The 22,253-nt window shown below is 37.9% G+C and overlaps 1 protein-coding gene and 1 non-coding gene across 2 annotated transcripts in view; one reads left to right on the top strand and one right to left on the bottom strand.

Moving 5' to 3' along the window:
* Positions 1 to 22,253, bottom strand: part of Pak3 (p21 (RAC1) activated kinase 3) — a 336,231-nt gene that overhangs the window by 230,972 nt on the left and 83,006 nt on the right. The window lies entirely within an intron of this gene.
* On the top strand, positions 15,488 to 15,590 carry LOC129674916 (U6 spliceosomal RNA). Its single transcript, XR_008719855.1, has one exon. It is a non-coding gene; the product is annotated as a U6 spliceosomal RNA (small nuclear RNA).

The raw sequence follows: 22,253 nt of genomic DNA on the forward strand, positions 1-22,253 counted from the left end.
GTTGATTTTGTATCCTGCCACTTTGCTGAAGGTGTTTATCAACTGGAGGAGTTCTCTGGTTGAATTCTTGGGGACGCTCATATATACTATCATATCATCTGCGAATAGTGACACTTTGACCTCTTCCTTTCCGATTTGTATCCCCTTGATCTCCTTTAGTTGTCTTATTGCTCTGGCTAGGACTTCAAGTACTATGTTGTAGAGGTAGGGAGAGAGTGGGCAGCCTTGTCTTGTCCCTGATTTCAGTGGGATTGATTTAAGTTTCTCTCCATTGAGTTTGATGTTGGCTATAGGCTTGCTGTATATTGCCTTTACTATGTTTAGGTATGTGCCTTGTATTCCTGATCTCTCCAAGACTTTAAACATGAATGGGTGTTGGACTTTGTCAAATGCTTTTTCAGCATCTAAGGAGATGATCATGTGGTTTTTCTCCTTCAGTTTGTTTATGTGGTGGATTACATTGATGGATTTCTGTATGTTGAACCACCCTTGCATGCCTGGGATTAAGCCTACTTGGCAACCAAAGATTTCTAATGACATTCTGCTACACTCATAGATCAGTACCTTGCTCATCCATCAACAGAGAAGCTCTGTCCTGCAGGATATGTGAACTTCGAAACCCACAAATAGACATTATGCAGAAAGTTAGATACCTTAAAATACACAACACTAAATGGGATGTCCTTATCAAATTCCTCTCATCACAGCTCAGGGAAACCTGCAGGAGACAGAAAGACCATAAGAGCCAGAGGGAATGGAGGACATCAGGAGAAAAAGTCCCTCTAAATTAACTGAGCAAACCTTATATGAACTCAGAGAGGTTAAAGCAACAAGCACAGGGCTTGCCCAGCTCTGCACCAAATAGGGTCTTAGAGCTGAAAGTAGCATGTTCTCATCCCTAACCTAGAAGCTGTCTCCAATTGATAACCACTTGCAAATGAAAATTTAACTTTTTCCAAAGGAGCTTCATTAGGGGAACAGACTACTCTTAAGGGTAAGCTGCATACCCAACAGTAGATGACCAACAGAATTCAAACTCAGTGGTATCTGTCATTGAACTATTTTTTGTTTCATAATGTCATATGAGAGGTTTTTAAATATTATTTTTTATTTTACATATAGTTGTATTTCTCTCTTTTTGCCCTACAGAAAAGAGATATGTATATATATTTGCATATATATTACACCTTCGAGTTTAGTGTTTTTATGGTATTCTTCAGCATGCGAACAAGTGGGTTTCTGTATTTTTATCTGTCTTTTGGGCCTTTTCTTGGACTCTTCTTTCTGTTTGTTTTGTTCTATTTCAGTATGTTTGATCTTATTTTATTATTACCCCTTGGATAACTGTTGACTTTCTAATGAGATACAAAAAGGGGGTGGATCCAGATTGGAAGGAGGAATAGAAGGGAAACTGTAAATAGGATATATTATGTGAGAACATAATTATTTTCAATAAATGGGGAAAATAGGCCTCTCCCCAGTACAGCCTGGACTGAGTAATTCTCTGACTTCTCAAACTAGAGCCTTGTGAGAGCTGCAGCAACAGAAGTTGTAAGATAATATATATGCTCTTGCAATCCAATAAATCTGGGATGATTAGTTACATAACAATAGAAAGAAATGCAAGGCCTATGATGGCATGGCAGCTGCTGCCAAGCCTTACTTTGGAGAGGGTTGGAACCCATTCCATTATGCAAGTTGTCCTCTAACCTCCCATATGTGCATAGCATATGCAAACACACACACACACACACACACACACACACACACACACACAAATAAATAAATAAATAAATAAATAAATAAATAAATAAATAAATAAATAGGAGGAGAGCAGCATGATTCAAGCCTGCAACTTTGCTGATCTGCTGAATGGTACAGGTCTTGTGAAGACTGAAAGTATTAGACTGAGGTGAATTTTTAAAATTCTAAGGGAAGTTGTGCATATGAGCATCACTTTTTTGCTACAGTGTTATTTTGTCCTACAGGTCTGGCAGCCATGGTTTAAGGTGCCCAGGAGGTTCTGTGATTTCTTACATGTCATTTGCTATTAAGTCCAGCATTTCTCCGTACTCAGATTGTGTCCAGACGAACTGGCAGCCACAGGTAAGCTTCTTTTCATGATCTGCCTGGGGACCCTTTCAAATGTTCCTTAAGAATTTTCTTGGGGCTCTAGCCACCACACAAGAATATCTAATGACTGGTCCGACTGCAGTACTATTTTGAATTTCTGGAGGAAGTAAGGGGTTTTGACAGACTCCCTAAAATCAATTAGTCAAATAGGAATCACTTATGCTTGAATTCCAAATGACTAATTTGGTGTCAGGAAATCTTCTTTAAGGAGTGTGGGTGGTAGACACCCCTACTTATTCTACTTACTAGCTGGAGAGCTAAGACAAGGGGAATTGTATTCCTACATGCCTGGGAAACACTTAACAAGGGAGTCTACCAGAGTGCCTCCTCTGTTAGCCTGGCTATCAAAAATAAATCAGGGGAAACGTTTACCTCCCTTGCTAGGGGAGTGCACTCAGTGTGAGACAATCTACACAGCACATCTTGCAATGCTATCACAGCACCTGTGAAACAAGGGCCCCTTGAACTTGCTTTTTAGGTCCCTTAGGATATTTTTCCTTGTTATTGCCTTTATGAGGTGTTCTGGTTTTGTTTATTTGCTTTTAGTGTTTCTTTCTTTTCTTTCATAATACAGGGTCTTAATATTTAGCTTGGTTGGCCTGGGAGAAACTACGTGGACTAAGATGGTCTTGAGTACCCAGAGATTTACCTTCAACTGCTGCCTTCTGAGTGCTGGAATTAAAAACATGGGTTACTATACCAACCCTTGAATGAGTTCTGCATTTTTAAGTATGTGGGAAGGGGAGTAGGCAAAACCTATTTAGGAATGCATGTTCTCCACAAACACATTCATTTCTCATAGTAGCACCTCTCCAGTTTCAGTTAGAGGGTCAGAAAGACATAAAGGTATGTTTCCCCAAACAACACAGGTACCCACAGATGATGGATGTGAAGGATTGTGCCATCACACATTTGTGTGGCACCAGTGCATAAAGGCTGTGGTCAGGACGAGTATGTATTTGGAGTCTGTATTCACAGAGGGAGGATGTAAACATTTGACTTCTAAAAATTGGTTTGTTACAAGACCACAATATTGAGAAACCTGGGGATAATAAATCAAGTCACAGGGGTATTTATATGTATGTACAACACGTCTAAAATTCTCAGTATGAGTCATTTGCTGACGTGTGTGCACTCACACAAGTGTACTTTTGTGCAGGTTAGCAATGAGGGAAAGAAGACAAGAGCACAAGCATGGGAGAAAAACCGTCAATGAGCCCATGAAGAGCCCTTTTAGAAGAGGACAAGGAGGAAGATCTGGCTCATTAAGAAACCACCTCATTAGGGCCTGAGTTACTAAGGAGCTGAACCAAATTACTTCATGTCCTTGACAATCGAGCCAATTCCCCCTTTTTCTTTCACTTCAGTAATCAGCAGGAAGGGAAATGGAGCGAAATTCCCCCTGTCAGATGAAATTTACATGTCTTCCATGCCTCTTACTTTCCTAACATGTGTCTGTAAGTGCTGCTGCGTCTGCCCTTTGTTTTCCATTATCTTCATTCAATATAAACAGGGCACTGTTTCCCCAGAGGCATCCTGGCAGAAAGAATGGTTAAATGCAATCCTGTAGTTACCCAAACCTCAATTTCTGCCTGTGTCTACAAATGACAGGAACAGTAGCTACAAGTAAGACATTAAATAGATTACCTTGCACCAAGAAGTCTGGTGCCTTAAAGAGCCAGACTTGGCTTAAAAAAAAACAAAAAAACAAAAAACAAAAAACAAAAACAAACAGAGTTGTTCACATGAGGTTTTTTTTTTTTGTTTTGTTTTTTTTTTGCATGTAGTTACACAAATACAACCTAGATTTAATGATCTTCAGAAGCACTAATCTAAATGTTTACAAGCTTGGGACTGTTCCTGAAAGAAACTTGCCAACACAGTGGCCAAACAGAAATGTTTTGTTTATTTTCGAGGAGGAGCAATTACATGAAAACAAAATAGAGGGTGGAACTCTTAAAACCACTTACATGTTATGGACCTCCTAATGAACTCTACTGCAGCCTCTACATGCCTTTCCAATGTTTCTACTCATTCATTAGTGTATTTGTGTGTGTGTGTGTGTGTGTGTGTGTGTGTACATGTGTACATTTTTGATGTGGCAGCAAGTCATGACCTACATGTAAAGGTCAGAGGACAACTTTGTGCAGTTAATTCTTTCCTTCCACCTTATGTGGGTTCGGGAGATTGAAGTGTCATCTCTAGGTTTGTCTAACAAGCACCTTCACCTGCTAAACCACCTTGAGGGAGCCAAACAATGTGATTTTTTAGTGAATAAAATTATACATGTAGGATTAAAAGAAAAGCAGCAATACTAAAATTTCTTATTGAAACGTTTGTGAGTATAATAATATATGTGCTTTATTAACACATTAGTCAATTAAGAATAGCAGCTCTCATAAGTACCATAATTTTGAAATAGTAACCACACACACATATAACCCAAGACATCAATGATTTCTATTAATGATAAAGGCAAAATGATTATTAATACCACTGTAATTTGTTGATTCACAATAGAAGAAAAAGTTGTTTTAGTTGGAGGCTAATATAAACATTTGTGTTTGCTGCTCTCACCATCACAGATAGCCTGAATTCAACTACAGATCACTTTTGTTCTATACCCCTTTTATTCTGTTCTTGAATCAGAGTCCTACTGTAGCCCAGGCTTTCTCACAATCCTCCCATCTCTACCTCTCAATAGCCTGGATACAGTCAGGAGTCATCATGCTTGACAATCTACACATCTTTAAATAAGTAAATATTCTTGAATTTGAGAAAAAAATGGAGAGCCAAACGTAAAATTGAGGTTGTAACACTTAAATAAGAGAATGTTCTAACCACAGCTCATATGTCCAATTAGGGTATTAAAGATGAAGACACTGACTATAAGGGAAGCAAAAAGAAACAAATATGCATTCAAAACACATGAAAAGAAATGCTATACCCACCAATTGTTAGGAAGTCAGAACTAATTTGCCCATTCACATACAGTCACCAAAATAAAAATAAGTGTGATAATGGTACAGCATCAACCAGAAACTGTCATGATTTGTTGTTCTTCTGTTTTCTATTCATTAATTGTCTTTGCAAGAGAAAGCCCTCTTTTCCTGAGTTAGGTTCCAGGTATTCCTATCAACTCTCTCTTCTGTAAGAAGCCTTTTATGATCCTTTCAGGAAACTCGTAGTGCTTTTCTCTAAACTTTTTTTCTAATTTTAATTTTTTGTCTTAATTACAGTTTATTCATTTTTTATCCCAGCTGTAGCCCCCTCACTCATTCCCTCCCAATCTCACCCTCCTTCCCTCTTCTCCATGCCTCTCTCCCAGTCCACTGATAGGGAGGTCCTCTTCCCCTTCCATCTGACCCTAGCCTGTCAGGTCTCATCAGGACTGGCTGCAATGTCCTCCTCTGTGGCCTTGCAAGGCTGCTCCCCCCTCAGGGGGAGGTGATCAAAGAGCCAGCCACTGAGTTCATGTTAGAGACAGTTTCTGTTCCCATTACTAGGGAACCCACTTGGACACTGAGCTGCCATGGGCTACATCTGAGCAGGGGTTCTAGGTTATCTCCATGAATGGTCCTTGGTTGGAGTATAAGTCTCAAAAAAGACACTTGGTCCCAGATATTTTGGTTCTGTTGCTCTCCTTATGGAGCTCCTGTCCTCCCCAGGTCTTACTATCTCCCCCTGCTTTCCTAAAATTCTCTGCACTCTTCCCAAAGTTTGGCTATGAGTCTCCGCATCTGCTTTGATATACTGCTGGGTAGAGTCTTTCAGAAGACCTCTGTGGTAGGCTCCTGTCCTGTTCCCTGTTTTCTCCTACTTCCAAAGTATATCCCATTTGTCTTTCTAAGTGAGGATTGATCATCTTATCCAGGGTCCTCCTTCTTTCTTAGCTTCTTTGGGTGTACAGAATTTAGATTGTTTATCCTATATTATATGTTTAATATCCACTTGTGAGTATATACCATGTGTGTCTTTCTTCTTCTGGGATACTTCATTCAGGATGATCTTTTCTAGATCCCACTATTTGCCTGCAAATTTCATGGTTTCCTTGTTTTTAATTGCTGAGTAGTATTCCATTGTGTAAATATGCCACAATTTCTGTATCCATGCATCAGGGTTGTTACCAGGTTCTTGCTATTATGAATAAAGCTGCTATGAACATGGTTAAGCAAATGTCCTTGTTGTGTACTTGTGCAAATTTTGCATATATGCCTAGGAGTTGTATAGCTGGATCTTGAGGAAGAGCTATTTATAACTGTCTGAGAAAGTGCCAGATTGATTTCCAAAGTGGTTGTACAAGTACACTTTCCCACCAGCAATGGAGGAGGCTTCCCCTTTCTCCACATCCTCTCCAGCATGTATTGTCACTTGGGTTTTTGATCTTAGCCATTTTGATAGGTGAAAGTTGAAATCTAAGGGTTGTTTTGATTTGCATTTCCCTGATGACTAAGGATGTTGAGCATTTATTTAAGTGTTTCTCTGCTATTCTATATTCCTCTACAGAGAATTCTCTGCTTAGCTCTGTACCCCATTTTTTAATTGGATTGCTTGATTTTTTTGCTTTTTAACTTCTTTAGTTCTTTATATATTCTGGATATTAGCCCTCTGTCAGATATAGGGTTCGTGAAGATCCTTTCCCAGTCTGTAGGCTGTCATTTTGTTCTGATGACAGTGTCCTTTGCTTTACAGAAGCTTTTAAGTTTCATTAGGTCCCACTTAGTGATTTTTGTTCTTAGAGCCTGTGCTGTTGATGTTCTGTTCAGGAAGTTGTCTCCTGTGCCAATGAGTTCTAGGTTCTTCTTATAACTGATTTAGTGTATCTGATTTTATGCTGAGGTTTTTGACTCACTTGGACTTTAGTTTTGTGCAGGGTGATAAATATGGATCTATTTGCATTTTTCTACATGTAGACATCCAGTTAAACCAGCACCATTTGTTGAAGATGCTATCTTTTTTTTTCCATTGTATGGTTTTGGCTTCTTTGTCAAAAATCAAGTATCTGTAGGTGTATGGGTTTATTTCTCGGTCATCTATTCGATTCCATTGATACACCATTCTGTTTCTATTCCAGATGGCTCAGCAAGTTTAGAGCAGTGTCTGCTCTTCCAGAGGTCCTGAGTTCAATTCCCAGCAATCACACGGTGGCTCTAAACTCTTCTAACCCTTTTTACCTGCTTCCAGTTAAGTATTCATCATTTCCTTGCTCCAGTACAAACTTTATTTTTTTCACACTAGATTGGGAGCCTCCCATCCATAGAAGCATTGTGGACAAATGTCTCACAATAGGCAACCAATTTAAGTGCATTTCATGTATATGCTAAAGAGTGAAATATTTTAATTAGCTTATGTTAATTGTACAAAATGATGGATTTCATTATAACATTTTCATGTATATACATAAACAAGTGCTTCGATAGTATTCATTCTCTTTTTACCAATTACTCTGTCCCAATAGTCTGCCTCCTTTTCCCAGTCTTCTTTCTATTTTCATGCTCTTTTTCCATCTTTAAATCTAGATTCTCTATATGAAAGGAAACAAGGTATTTGTTTAGTTTAGGTTTCTACTAAGAAGTCATTTCAACTAACTGTCTTAGACCACAACACTCAATTACACTGCACTTTTCTTGGAATAAGAATGAGAGTTGTTTCTTATAGTGTATTTATCACTTGCCCAAATGGCAAAACAGTGGAGAATGTGAATACAAACTGATTTAAAAAGTAGCTCAAACTTTCACAATGAAAATAATGTCACTTAATCTTATTGACACTCAAGTAAGGTTTGTCATTTGTGCCATTGTTGGGAATACTTTAAGCTTAATGGAAGTTAAGAGAAATGATCAAAAAGTGCTTCACAATTTTTTAGAAAGTTAACTTCAAACATGATTGAGAAATGAGCAGATTTGAGTCACTTATGTGTGTGTTTTTCTAATTTTTCTCAGACTAGCTATTCATCCACTCTCTCATCCATCCATCTATCCATTTAACATCTTTCCAGCCATGTAGCATCCAGCATCTATTCACCTATTTATCTATGATCCACACACCTAATATTCCTTCATCCTTCTGATTCCCTTTCATCTATGTACCCACTGTCATTGTCAGATGAAATGGTATGGGAAATAATGAATAGTATGGGAAGTGTCTAATCTTATGCAGTTGTTAGATTAAACTAAGTGAGCTCATCTCACACATTTTCTAAATCTTTTTCACCTTTCAGTAGATGTGTGGAAAATGTCAATGAATTTTCAGGGAAGACGTGATAAAAGGAAACTTTTCCTAAACCTTTGCCTCCTGTGAAACTTGTTGAAGCCTCACTGGCTCAAAATTCTGAGGGGATGCACCAGACAGCAATCTACAGGTGATGAAGAACAGGAAAAGCATATGAATATGAAAGAGGTTATATCACCATTAAGTGAGGCCTCTAGACAAACACAGATGGACAGCTGAGAAGAAACTGTGATTGAATCCCTCCAATTGACATCGGTTTAGTATGGGTGGGAGAAATGAATTAATGTTGAGGCATGCAGCCAACTTTGCAACTTTCCTTCTGAACTCAGAGGATGGCCTTTGTTAACTACTTCATGGACCATGTGTATCCCATGTTCTTAAGGCTGCATGGAAGTAAATATATATATATTGAAAGGGACCTAAAACCCTGGCTCAGATGTAGCCCATAGACACAATCTCCAAGTGGGGTTCCTAGTAAGGGGTGTAAGGGGCGTGGGGTGTTCCCTGGCATGAACTCAGTGGCTTGCTCTCTAGTCACCTCCTCCTGGGGGGTGCAGCCTTGCCAGTGCACAGAAGAAGACAATGCAACTAGTCCTGATGAGACCTGATAAGCTAGGGTCAGATAGAAAGGGAGGAGGACCTCCTCTATCAGTGGACTAGAAGAGGGGCATAGGGGGAAAAGAGGGAGGGAGGATGTTATTGGGAGAAGACAAGTGAGGGGGCCACAGCTGAGATACAAAGTAAATGAATTGTAATAAATGATAAAAAAGAAAGAAGAAGAAAAAAGGAGCTTCTTCCTGAAACATTATAGAGTTTTGGTGTAGTACTTTATAGCTTAACTTATCCTGTAGGCAACACTTTTAATCCTTTTCTCCTTCTCCTTCTTCATTTCTTGTTCCTCCTCCTTCTCCTTTCCTCCTCTGTCTCTTCTTCCTCCTCCTCCTCCTATACCCAAAAGGGTACCTTTCTCATTGTTCATTTTAGAGCAAAAATTCTAGGACTCTGAAATTGGCTGCATATTTCTTTATATATATAATTTCCAGAGAACATTTCACTTTTATTATCCAAATTCTGGCCACTGGGCAAGGTCCAGATAAAGTCTTAAAACTGTAGCCCAGGTAGGGGAGGGTTTCTTTTTCTTCCTTCAGTGGACTTGGGGAGGGGAGTGTGTGGAGAAAGGAGAGGAAGGGAGGGATTGAGAGGGGAGGAGGGAGGGAACTAGAGGGGGGATACAAAGTAAATAAAGTATAATTAAAAATTAAAAAAAAACATGAAAAGAAACTGTAGCCCTTTCACTAACATCTATAAGCCATCACAGACTCTGTTTCATTTGAGGACCTATGGCATAGGCTATATCTACCATTCAGTTGCCAAACTTAAAAAAAAAAAAACAAAAAACACACAACTGTCTTTTTCTAGGGCTTTGGCATAAAAATTTGTTGCCTTCCCTTCCAAGTTTTCTTTACAACACATGTAAAGTTGCAGAGCTTACCTGGCTTATAGGCTTCTCTTTGTTGAAAAACTGTTATCTATTCAAAAGGAGAAAGTTCCTGGTCTTCACTTTCCTCATCTCTAAAATGGGACAATAATACTAGCTACTCCACAGGTTGATGTAAGGATTAAATGTGATAGTAGTTAAAATGTGTTTAGACCCACCATAAATGCTTATGAAGTACTCATGTTTTTAGTATGCTCAGTATCAATTGAAAGTTTACTAAATTAATGAAAGTTAATTTGTTTTTCTTAAGGAGAAGGAAAAATGTAAGGTAAAAGATCAAATTTCAGGAGTAGGTTTTCTCTTTCCACCTTGAGCAGCAGAGACCTCTTACTTCTTCTGTCTTTCTGGACTCCAGGACATCTGGTGTGTGATATTCTGAGTGGTTCTTTTATCGCAGCCTCTTAATTCATTGTAGGAATTCCATGATCACAGAATACCATATCTAGCTTTGGTGGAGACTAGGAACTGAACTTGAGACATAGGCTAAGCTGTCTCAATGTTTCCCCCCTCTACAGTTTTATTAACATGTGTATTCATCTAGTTTGCTAATACCATTAAATAGAATTTTACTCTAATGTCTTTATTAAATAACCAATTTCCTTGCACATTCAAATTGTGACCTAAATACCTAGCAATTATTTGCTTATTGTTGTAAAAAGTACACACAATGAATTTACCATTTAAATCATTTTCTTTTTTCTTTCTTTTTTTTAATTAATTACACCTTATTCACTTGGTATCTCCCCATAAACTCCCTCCCTCCTCCCCTACTAATCCCACAAATCACTTTCAAGTATATAATTCTGGTTCATTAAATACACTCACATTACCATATAACCATGCAGCCATCTATCACTAGAACACTTAAACCTTAACTAAGTGAAACTATACCAATTACAACATTCCACCATTCTCTCCTACCCCAGCATCTGGCAAACATAATTCAATTTTCTACTTCATGAATATGACTTCTAAAACTACCCTTTATAAATAGAATCATATAGTATGTGTTCTTTTTGTTTTTTTCATACCGGCTTAGGAAATTTGCTTCCTTTTAAAAGACTAACCTCCATTGTATTATATAACACTTATTGTCTTAAATTTTAAATTAATTGTTTATTTATTTTGAAACACAGTGTCACTATGAGCTCTGGCTCCAAAACTTACAAAGATCTACATACCTCTGCTAGGACTAAGGGTGTGCAATCTTTACACTTTTAAAATCCAGTCTTGTGTTGACAGACACTTGGGTTAAGGCCAAGTTCTGACTACTATGAACAATGCTGCAGTGAACATAGCTATATAAATATCGTTTCAAGTTCACACTTTCAATTTTGGGGTGTTATCTGTTCAGGAATACAACATCTGTATATATTAGACTTATATCTTTATTTTTTTTTTTTAGATTTCCTATCATTTACTTAACTCTTCTCTATTAGATTGGGGTAAGGATCAACCAACCACACAACCATTTTTTTCAGAATTACAACTTTCAAAGCAAAATTGTAAACTTGAGATCCTCTGGCAAAGGGGAAGGAAAATAATATCAAACACTATGCTAACCCATAGGGTGTTGGGAAGCAAAGACTGGGAGAATAGTCTAACTGATTTCCCTTCCTTATGTTACAGTGTTGGCAAAAGTTACCTGTTGCTGGCATTCATTAAGCTTACTTTTGAAGAATTCTATTTTTCTAAAGATTGAGGTTAAATAATAACGTTGAAAGACAGGTTGACATTAGGTGTCTTCTTCAATTATTCTTCACATTATTTTTTGAGACAGAGACTCTCCCTTGTCTTTGATAAAGAGACCACTTTACTTAGAGCAATCTATCTCTGTCTGTGGGTCTCTCTCTGTCTATCTCTGTCTCTGTCTCTCTATCTCCCCTTGGTCTGGGACATCTATCAGTTGTCCTCAGCATTCACAGCTTTGGGCTGGCTCAAAAATATGGCTCAGTTGAATAAGTGCTTTTTCTGCACAAACATGAAGAGCCTAGACTCTTTTGAAAAGCTAGATGCAGAAGCATATGCTTGTAATCCCAGTGCTGAGGAGAGATGGGAAGATACCTGGAGTTGGGTAGTCAACCAGTCCGTATTTTTAAATTTTTAATTATTTTATTTTATATGTATGGGTGTTTGCTGCATTTATGTCTATGCAGCCTATGTCTAGCCAGAAGAGGGTGTTGGATCACTAGAAACTGATGTTACAGATGGTATTGAGCCACCATGTGTGTGCAGCATGGCTAGTGTGCTAAACTGCTAGTCATCTCTACAGAGCTACAATTGCATCTTAAAGATGTTTTTTTTTTTAAGGTTTATTCTTTCTTCAAGCTTTTGGAGATAGGGTTCATTACCTATTTATGGTCACAATACTGAGCCAGAATGCACAGAGGCTTCTTGCTCCTAACTGGAATTGTTATCATTTGGCTAATGTATAAAAACACAAAGAACTTTTGTGTAATTTTATACTCTGTAATTTTGCTGAATTATAATTTCTTGGGCATTTTGTGACATCTGTGATTTTTAACATAAAAGACTGAGCTGTGTATAAACTGAGTTGTTTTTTTTTTTTTTACTTGTACTCTTATAATGGGTTGAAGTAGTTTCTGTTTCTATTTTCCAGAGCATTTTGAATATCATTAAATAATGCTGATGTGTATGAAATGCTTTTCATTTGAGATGATATTGTGATTTTTGTTTTGTTTTGTTTTCAAGACGGCTTTTCTCTGTGTAGCCTTGGCTGTCCTGGACTCTATTTGTAGAGCAGGCTGGCCTCAAACACATACACATCCTCTTGCCTCTGCATCCGAGAGTGCTGAAATTACAGGTATGCTCCACTGTGCCAGGACGAGATTATCTTGTGATTTTGGGCCTTAGCTGGTTAATGTAGCTAAATATCTTTAGTCGGGGTTGATATTGCAGAGACCCAAAGCAAACTGGGAAGCAAACTGTTTATTTGTTTAAGTGTAAAACTTCTGTATCATAGTCCATCACTGAAGCAAGTAAGGGCAGGAACCTGAAGACAGGAACCGATATAATGGCCATGGAGAGTTTCTACCTAGGCTTTTTCCCCATAGCTTGCTTAGCCTGCTTTCTCATAGAAGAACCCAGGACAACCAGCCCTGATTTGTCTCCAGCCCAATTTTAAGGAGGCATTTCCTCAATTGTGGTTGCATCCTCTTATCTGACTACATTTTGTATCAAGTTAACATAAAATAGCCAACAACATTATACTGATTATAATAACATTATAATTGATTTTCTATATTCAACTACCCTTGCGTATCATCATGAAGAAATTACTTTTTGAAAATAGCATATAATCTGTTTATATACTGCTTAACTCTGTTTGCTAATATTCTTTTTCGGAAAGCTGTCAATATTCATAAAAACCTTTGGTCTGTAGTTCTTTTACAGTGTCTTTGTCTGATATCAGGGTGCACACTGAATGAAATAAGAAGTGTCTTCTACAATTTAAAAAGATAAGTTAAAGATTGTGGCAAATTTTTCTAAAATATTTTATAGAAATCAGAAAAAAGGTGTTATCAATTATAGGAAAGTAGATAGATTTGGAGATTCTTATATTAAGTAAAATAATACAAATTCACAAATACAAATATTGTGATTTCTTTCTCAATACATGAATTTTATGGGAAAATTAAAGTAAAAAGACTATCGTGGATGAAAAAATGGAAATGGACAATGAAAGGTGATATAAGTAGAAGCAACTTAGAAAATGAAAAGGACCAAAGTGGAAGGTGGAAATTATGAAATACTATAATGAAATCCATTACATTGTATAACTAGTATATTCTAATAAAAATAAAGGTGAAATTAAAATTTTTTAAATTAAAGACACTGGGTCGTGGGCTATTTTTCATTGAAGCATTTGTACTGCTGTCCCAACCTTATTCATAGTTACAGCTCTATGAGTACTTTCCAATGTATCTCTAGGATTTATTGTTTTCATATTTCATATAGGTTATCAAACTTATCATGCAGTTGCCTATTGTACTCTCACCATCTTCTTTTTAATTTCTGCAGCATTGTTAGTAATGCTCCTTTTCATTCCCAATTTTAGCTTTGTGAGGCATTTTATTTATTTGTTAGTTTAGTCAGTGTAGCAAAGTTAAACAATTGCATTTATCTTTTCAAAGATTTAACCCTTGATTTTTATGATTTTTTCTATCATTTTAAATTTTTCATCTTATCTGTTTTCATATTTTTGTTTTTCTTCTTCTAGCTTTGAGTCCAGTTTCTTCCTTTTTGTTTAATTTTATCAGTAAGAAATTTGTGTTTTGAGTTAAGAATATCCATTTTGTTTAATGTAACCATCTCTGCTAATAATACTTTCAGCACACCTTTTACTGAATTACACACATTTTGTTATATTACATTTTCATTTGGGTCAAAATATTCTAATTTCCCTTGAGAATTCTTCTAGATAAAGATGGGACCACTATGTTTGTCAGGTTGGGTTTACTCTGTTTAACTTTGTGAGTCTCAACAGCAACACCGATTTTAAAATAAAGTATCAAGTTTGGAAATTCCATTTATCTCTAGCATTTCCTAGAATAGATGATGTAATCATTTCATAAGTATTCCCATTTATCCTTCAGTCCCTCCACTCCTTGCTTGTTCTTTCTTTCTTCATTATGCAAATGTATGATAAAGAACTGCTATGGCCTAAGAACTGATGTTGGACAAGTGAGATGAGTAATGAACAGACACTATGAAAGGATTTAGTAAATAGTGGTCATGTTTGTGATGCAACATTCTATGTGAAATAATGGTTGCTGTTGGAAATAACGCAAACATTTAACAATCTTCAGGGTTACAAAATCAATTTACATCTTGCAATCTTTCCCTTTGCACTCAAACACATGTCCAAACACACACACACACACACACACACACACACACACACACACACACACATGCACCCAAGCACTCAAGCAGGCACGCATACAAATGCACACAGTTTTCAGTAAGCAAATTATCAAGGTTATCCCTTGGGTTTTCATGTCCCTTTTCACTTATTCTAACACTAGTCTCCCACACCGATGCAGCTAACACACTAGTGGCAGTATAATATCACAGATACCTGATAAAATTTTCCCACCTGACCTTTCAAAAATATCTTCTTCCTGATTGACTTAGGTTTTGTATTTAATCCTACAATCCATTTCTGTATTTTGGACCAATTTGGAATGACTATACTTTAAGATCCCAGTTAATGGAAGAATTTTGGTAAGACACTTATGTCTGGTCATATGTTGACAGGATTCAATGACTCAGTCAGCACACTTTTCAGAGCCGTTATGATGTGCCTGGCAGAGAAGAGGATAGCATAAGAGAAAACATAAAAGAAATTAAAGACTATCTGTATTCTGAGAAAACGCTGACTCTCATTTAAAAGACAGGACATGAGCACATTCAAACAATGCTAAGGACCAGAAATAAATAAGCCTAACTCAAATGTTGATGTTTAGTAAGGGAAAATAATCAAGACCTAAATGGCAGCTGATAGAATAAGAGAAAATATTTGTAAACTATGATTCATAAGGAGTTAATATACAACTCAGAAAATCAAAATGAACAAATATTCTGACTTAAAATGAACAAAGGGTGCTCATTTAAGCAGCACATATACCAAAATTGGACCATATTGAGATTTCCATGACCCTTGCGAAAGAATGACATGCAAATTCATGAAGCATTTTCATATTTTTAAAATCATCCTGAGTGAGGTAACAAACCCAGAAAGACTAACATTGTTGGTACTTATAAGCAAATTTTAATCATAAAGTACAGGGGAACAATACTGCAATCCACAGACCTCAAAAAGCTAAGTAACCAGTAGGACCCAAGGGAGGATGCTTGAATTTCACAGAGAAAAGGAACTAAAATAGACATCTGAAGTGACTAGTGGAAGGAACTCAAGGTCAAGGGAGCGGGAGGGGAACAGGAGGGACCAAGTGCGTGGAGGAAGGTGGGACCGAGAACTGGAATCAATGAGGTGCTATCCCTGGGACAAGCTAGTAATCTAGGACAGTGGAAAGGCCCAGGAATCTGTGATGTCATCCAAGCTAGCTATGATTCCTAGTGATAGGGGATACGGAACATGAAACAGTCACCTATGGTAACCAGGCAAGATTTTCTATGGAGGGATAGAGATATCAGCCCAGACACAGAACCTCCAACTCACAATTGTTCCTGCCTATAAGAGATGCAGGGATAAAGAGGGAGGAGAAAGTATGAGAATGGTCAACCAATGACTGGCCCATGAGAGAGAGCCCACCCTGGCCCATGAGTCCCATGCCATGAGAGAGAGCCCACCCTGATGCTCCACTATAGCTGTAGACAGGAGCCTAGTATAACTGTCACCTGAGTGGCTTCACCCAGCAGCCAATGAAAACAGATGCAGAGACCCACAGCCAAACATTAGGCAGAGCTTAGGGAATCTTGTGGAGGATGGAGAGGAAGGATTAAAGGAGCAAAAGGTGTCAAGGACACCACAAGAAAACCTACAAAATCAACTAACTTGGGCCAATAGGGCTCACAGAGATTGAACCAACAACCAGAGAGCATCCCATGGGATGGACCTAAGCCACCCATACATATGTAACAGATGTACAGGTTGGTCCTCATGTGGGACCCCCTAACAATAGGAGTGGAAGCTGTTTCTGACTCTGCTGCCTGCCTTTGGATCCTTTTCCCCTACTTGGGCAGTCTTATCTAGCTTCAGTAGAAGATGCTCCCAGTTCTACTACAACTTGATATGCCATGGTGGGTTGGTAACCGTGGGAGGTCTCCCCTTCTCGGAGAAGAAAGGAATTGTGTATAAAGGAAAGAGATTGGAGACAAGAGAAAGGGACCTGGAGGAGAAGTAGGGAGGGGAAGTTCTGATTGGGATGCAAAGTTAATTAATGAATGATAACAAAAATAAACTGTGAAGAATAGAAAAAAACAAAATGAATAAATTATTGAATAGACATAACTGTAATGAAGAAAAGGAATTGTCCAAAAATGTAAATCAGGTGAAAGTTGACAAGCTACACAAAGCAATATAAGCCAGGAAGCAGGTCCCTGTGAATCAAGGAGACTAGACTGTGAAACAAAGAAAGCACATGGGTTTTGTAAAGTAAGGCTAGATCTAGTCTTTGAAGAATGACTGTAGGTCAGACAGCAACAAAGAACAGGATTGGGCATTTCAGGGTTAGGGCACGGCATGGACAAAAGCAAAGGAGTGGTGAATGACCCAGTTGTGGCAGAGGACCAAACTCCTGAATGAAAGGGTCTTTTGAGAGATAATCAGATGTGAAAAGCTAGGTTAGGACAGTCTTGAATGCCAAACTAAGGGATTTTATGGAAAGATCTTCAGGCTGTAGCATAAGCCCAAGTCTTTTTCCAGGGGCACTAAATAGGAAGACTTTGGGCTTCTTTTATTATAACGGGGGTCTATCTACATTTTGTGTAGCTTGTCTACTTTCATCTGATTTACACTGTAGATGCTTAAGCACTTTTTATTTATTACTTAAATAAAGAGATCCCTGGTGAATGGAAGCCAAATGATAAACAGATAAATGAGCAAAGGGACTCTGAAAAATCTGTAATTTTCACTAGGGAAATGACATGGCTAGAACGTCCTCTTGGAAATATGTCTTTTAACATAGATAGGGTGGACTAGAGAACACAAAAAAAATCAGAGAGATCTGCAGGGACCTTTCTATGGCTGTTTAAAGTATCAATACCTATGGCCGAAGAATGATTTGGAAAATGGCACATTTTCAAAACATTTCAGAAATTATGCATATAATATGGCCAATAGAGCATATGACTAACTAGATGTTCCTGGCAGGAAAGAACTAAGATATTACTCCTCTAAAGAAGACATTTCAACTGATAGAGAATATGGTCAGGGTCACAGAGACCATTATAAAATCCTTTGACTCATTCCATTTTGAATAAGCTGCAGTTTTGACTCATCAGAAGAGAAAACTGGTTTGTACTTGCTATTCTAGAAAGGAGAACAAATGGATGCACTGATCTTCAAGAGCAAGTCAGGCAAACTGAGTCCATATTTTCAGAACTACTCAGAGACCAGTTACTACATATTCCTATCTGACAACAAGAAATTCCCTTGGAGGCATCTTAAGCAGAAATAGAAAAAAACAAAAACAAAAACAAAAACAAAAAAACCTTAGAGAGGTGAAATGTTCTTGTAGGCTTTTCTACCTATGAACAGCAATAGTTGTTTTAGATTTCACGCCAACAAATTTAGATATCTAGAGTGCTTAGCACATTATTGGTGCTCAGCCAGTGTTAAATCAACCATGGAAAGATGCAGGGATATAGATGCCTAGAGTAAAAAAAAAAAAGTTAGGCCAAGTGCGACCCAACAAATGCCTAATGAAAAATGGAACTGATTAGTATCTCATGTGATACTTTCTTCACTGGTCCAGGGAGGGGGGAAACACAAGATAATGAATTTTAAGCTCAACTCAAATCATTTATGTAGCTAATTATATATGTGACTTTGGATAAATCCCTTGCTTCTCTGTGCCTAATTCTTCCTGTTGTAAAAAAAAAAAAAAAAAATCTTATTGTACGGGCTAGAATTGTATTGTAAAAGTTCTTAAAAAGGCATAAAACATCTTGTTCTCAGGAGAACACTTGGCTAACAAGTATAAGGCCATTGGTTTAATCCTTAGCAATGCAAGCAAACAAAAGCCTTGCAGTATTATAAACATGAAAAAATAGCTTGATTCAGCTTTATATATCCAGGAAGCGGTATGTGACAGAAGGCTTTAATAAGTAAAACTATAAATTAACCTTTTAATATTTCCATGCAAACTCAAAATACTGTGTGTAGTATATGTATATGTACATGTCCATATGTTTGTGTGTGTGTGTGTAGGTTAAAAGTTTATACTAGATCCCACCATTTACCTGCAAATTTCATGATTTCCTTGTTTTTTATTGCTGAGCAATATTCCATTGTGTAGATGTATCACAATTTCTGTATCCATTCCTCCACTGAGGGGCATCTGGGCTGTTTCCAGCTTCTGGTTATTAGTTCAGTGTCCAAGTGGGTTCCATAATAATAGGAACAGCGACTGTCTCTGACATGAACTGATTGTCCTGCTCTTTAATTACCTCCCTCTGAGGGGGGAGCAGCATTACCAAGCCACAGAAGAAGACAATGCAGCCACTTCTGATGAGACCTAATTGACTAGGATCAGAAGGAAGGAAAAGAAGACCTCCCCTGTCAGTGGACTTGGGGAGGAGCATGCATGTAGAAGGGGGACGAAAGGAGGGATTGGGACAGGAGGAGGGAGGGAACCACAGGGGGGAAATAGAGTGAATGAAGTGTAATTAAAAAAATTAAAAAAGTTTATACTAAATGTTTACCTTAGTCACTGTATCTTAGTTTTAAATTTACTCCTCCTCCTCATCATCATCATTATTGTGGATGATGGTCACATGTGCCACAGCTCATATGGGGAAGTCAGAGACAATTATCTTTATCTTCTAAGCCATCTCACTAGGCCTCTACCTTATCTTTTGAGGCAAGGACTTCCAATGAACTGGCAGTTCATGGATTTGGCTATACTGGCTGGACAGAAAACCCTAGGAATCCTCCTAGGGAACCGCCTAAGGCGTTTTCTCCACCATCACTGCCCCCAGTGGTGGGAATGCAAGCCCTTAATGCCACCTTCATCTTGCCCATGGGTCTTCATATTGTGTTGGACAAGCACTTTAGCAACAAACTCATCTCCTCATCCTCCTGAAAGTAATTTTATAATCAATATCAATGTCCCTGCTGTGTCCTTGATATTTAATCATACTAATCAGCAAATTTTTGGAAGATAAACTCCCTTAGTAAAGCACTATCCCTTTTCTTTCTTTCTTTTTCCTTTTTTTTTTCTTTTTTTCAGTTAGACAGTGTTTCTCTGTGTAGCCTTGGTAGCCCTGGACTCATTTTGTAGACCAGGCTAACCTTGAATTCACAGAGATCCACCTGGCTTTGCCTCCCTGAGTGCTAGGATTACAAGCATGCATCACCACACCCGGCTCCTTTTGTTGTTGTTGTTGTTAACTTGTCCTTTAGCTTCCTACTTCTTATTGCATTGTTTAATAATTGAAGAATGGTTAAATGAATCCTAGTATATATTTGTAGTATAGACTACCATGTGTCTGTCTAAAAGAAGAAACCAGATCTGTATCTATGTGTATGCTGGTAAGAGAGTGATACACTTCTTAGCATCAGAAACATACATACCATAATCACATTTTAGAACAAATGACAGTGTCCTGTATAGATATATCTGATTCATGCTTGTATATATTTGTATGTACATAGAGAAGGTAATGAGAAGATTGAAATCAAAGTTGTTATTATTGCTTACTCTTCAATGAAGGAAAAATAGAGGAGTACCTTGCTTACTTTAATGCCTATGCATTATTCTACTAATGGCAGTGAACACATAGAACAAATATAATTTCTGAAAATAGTTCATTTTTAAAAGAACTTTACCTGGACTAAGAATGCTGCTCTTCTCCACTGCTTCCTGGTCTTTTATGCTGACTTGTTGCTTATATGTATGCTAAATATACAACAAGTTATTTCTTACTTAGAGACTCCTGTCTGTTTGGCTGCTAAATCATTTACAAGCCAAGAAAGTGAATGGTGAAAGAACAGAAAGGCCTTTAACTGAGCTTCAGGACTACCCCTTCCCAACATTTCTGAGAAACAGAAATAGCCCACATAAGAACTCAGGCAATGACTCAAGCATAAATCTTTACTGTGTAAATAGAGGCAGCTGTGTTTCAAAATCTTGCCTATATTTCAAGGAATCAATATATTTCAAGCCCTGTGTGTTTGAAGAATCTCAACCTCTTAAAATATCTTAAAATATCTGGCCTAGCTACTGTAGTCTCTTTGTCCTTCTGCATGTAATCCACCCTTCAAAAGCAATAAACTAACTTACCAAAGAACCCCCATCATTTGAGGACACAGTTTGAGGCAGACACTACAAGACATTTTCAGATGTTTCATCTTCACTTAATCTGCATAGCAGCCTCTGTGACAGTGTCCTTCATTATATAAGAGCTTTTCAGTTTCATGAGGTCCCATTTATTAATTGTAAATCTTAGAGCCTGTGCTGATGGTGTACTGTTCAGGAAATTGCCTCCTGTGACAATGAGTTCAAGACTCTTCATCACTTTTTCTTCCAACAGATTTAGCGTGTCTGGTTTTGCACTTTAATTTTGTGTTGGGTGATAGATATGGGTCTATTTGAATTTTCTACATGTAGACTTTCAGTTAGACCAGCACCATTTGTTGAAGATGCTTTTTTTCCATTGTATAGTTTTGGCATCTTTGTCAAAAATCAGGTGTCTATAGGTGTGTGGGTTTATTTCTGGGTCTTCAATTTGATTCCATTGATCCACCAGTCTGTTTCCATTTGAGTACCTTGTAGTTTCATTAAACTTCTTTATAGTACCTCTTGTTCATATACACAAATATTCAGTAGATGTCTCTGGCTTCACAGAGTTTGCGGAGGTAATTTTGCAATATGGTTGATGCTTTAATATAGCACCAATTTATTGAAACCACTATGAGTCCAAAAAGAGAAGACATAAATAGCACTATGATTTGTTCAGGCTATAATTGATAACTTTATCTTTTGGGTTGCCTGTTGACCTTTGGACTACTAGAAGACAGGTGAAACTGTGCTGAGTACATCAGAGAAATAAGAATCTTGACCAATCCAAATCCATTCTAGCAGTGCAATGATTGGTACTGGCACATTTCCATAGTTTTTACACCTTAGTCTTCTAACAGGTGTTTTTGTTTTTGGTGTGTGTGTGTGTGTGTGTGTGTGTGTGTGTGTGTGTGTGTTATGACTAGACCCCAAAGAGGGGGGGGGAAATAGGAAGAGTCTGCATAAATAAGGTTTGGATGGAAGAAATCTGGAACGGTGAGAGGCTTGATGAAAAAGCAAATGAGGTGCCATTTTGCTGTGGACATAGCTAGTGTAAATGAGTAATCAAGTCAAAAGAATTCAGAGGCTGTTCTGGCTGACTCTCATGTCAGCTTCACACAAACTAGCCCTTTTGGAAGAGCTCTATTGACAAAGTGGTCTATGGGTAACCTTGTGGTGCACTTTCTTAATTGACGATGAATGTATAAAGGCTCAAACCAATGTGGGACATGTTACCTCTTGGCTGGTGGTCCTGGGTGCTATAAGAAAGCAGGCTGAGCAAGCCATGGGGAGCAAGTAAATAATCAGCACCCCTCCATGGCCTCTGCATCAATTCCTGCCTCCAAGTTCCTGCTCTGATTGAATTCCTGCTCTGACTTCTCTCAGCCATGGACACTGACATA

This window comes from Psammomys obesus, unplaced genomic scaffold (genome assembly GCF_907164565.1).
Source record: "Psammomys obesus unplaced genomic scaffold, mPsaObe1.curated_primary_1811, whole genome shotgun sequence".
NCBI lineage: Eukaryota > Metazoa > Chordata > Mammalia > Rodentia > Muridae > Psammomys > Psammomys obesus.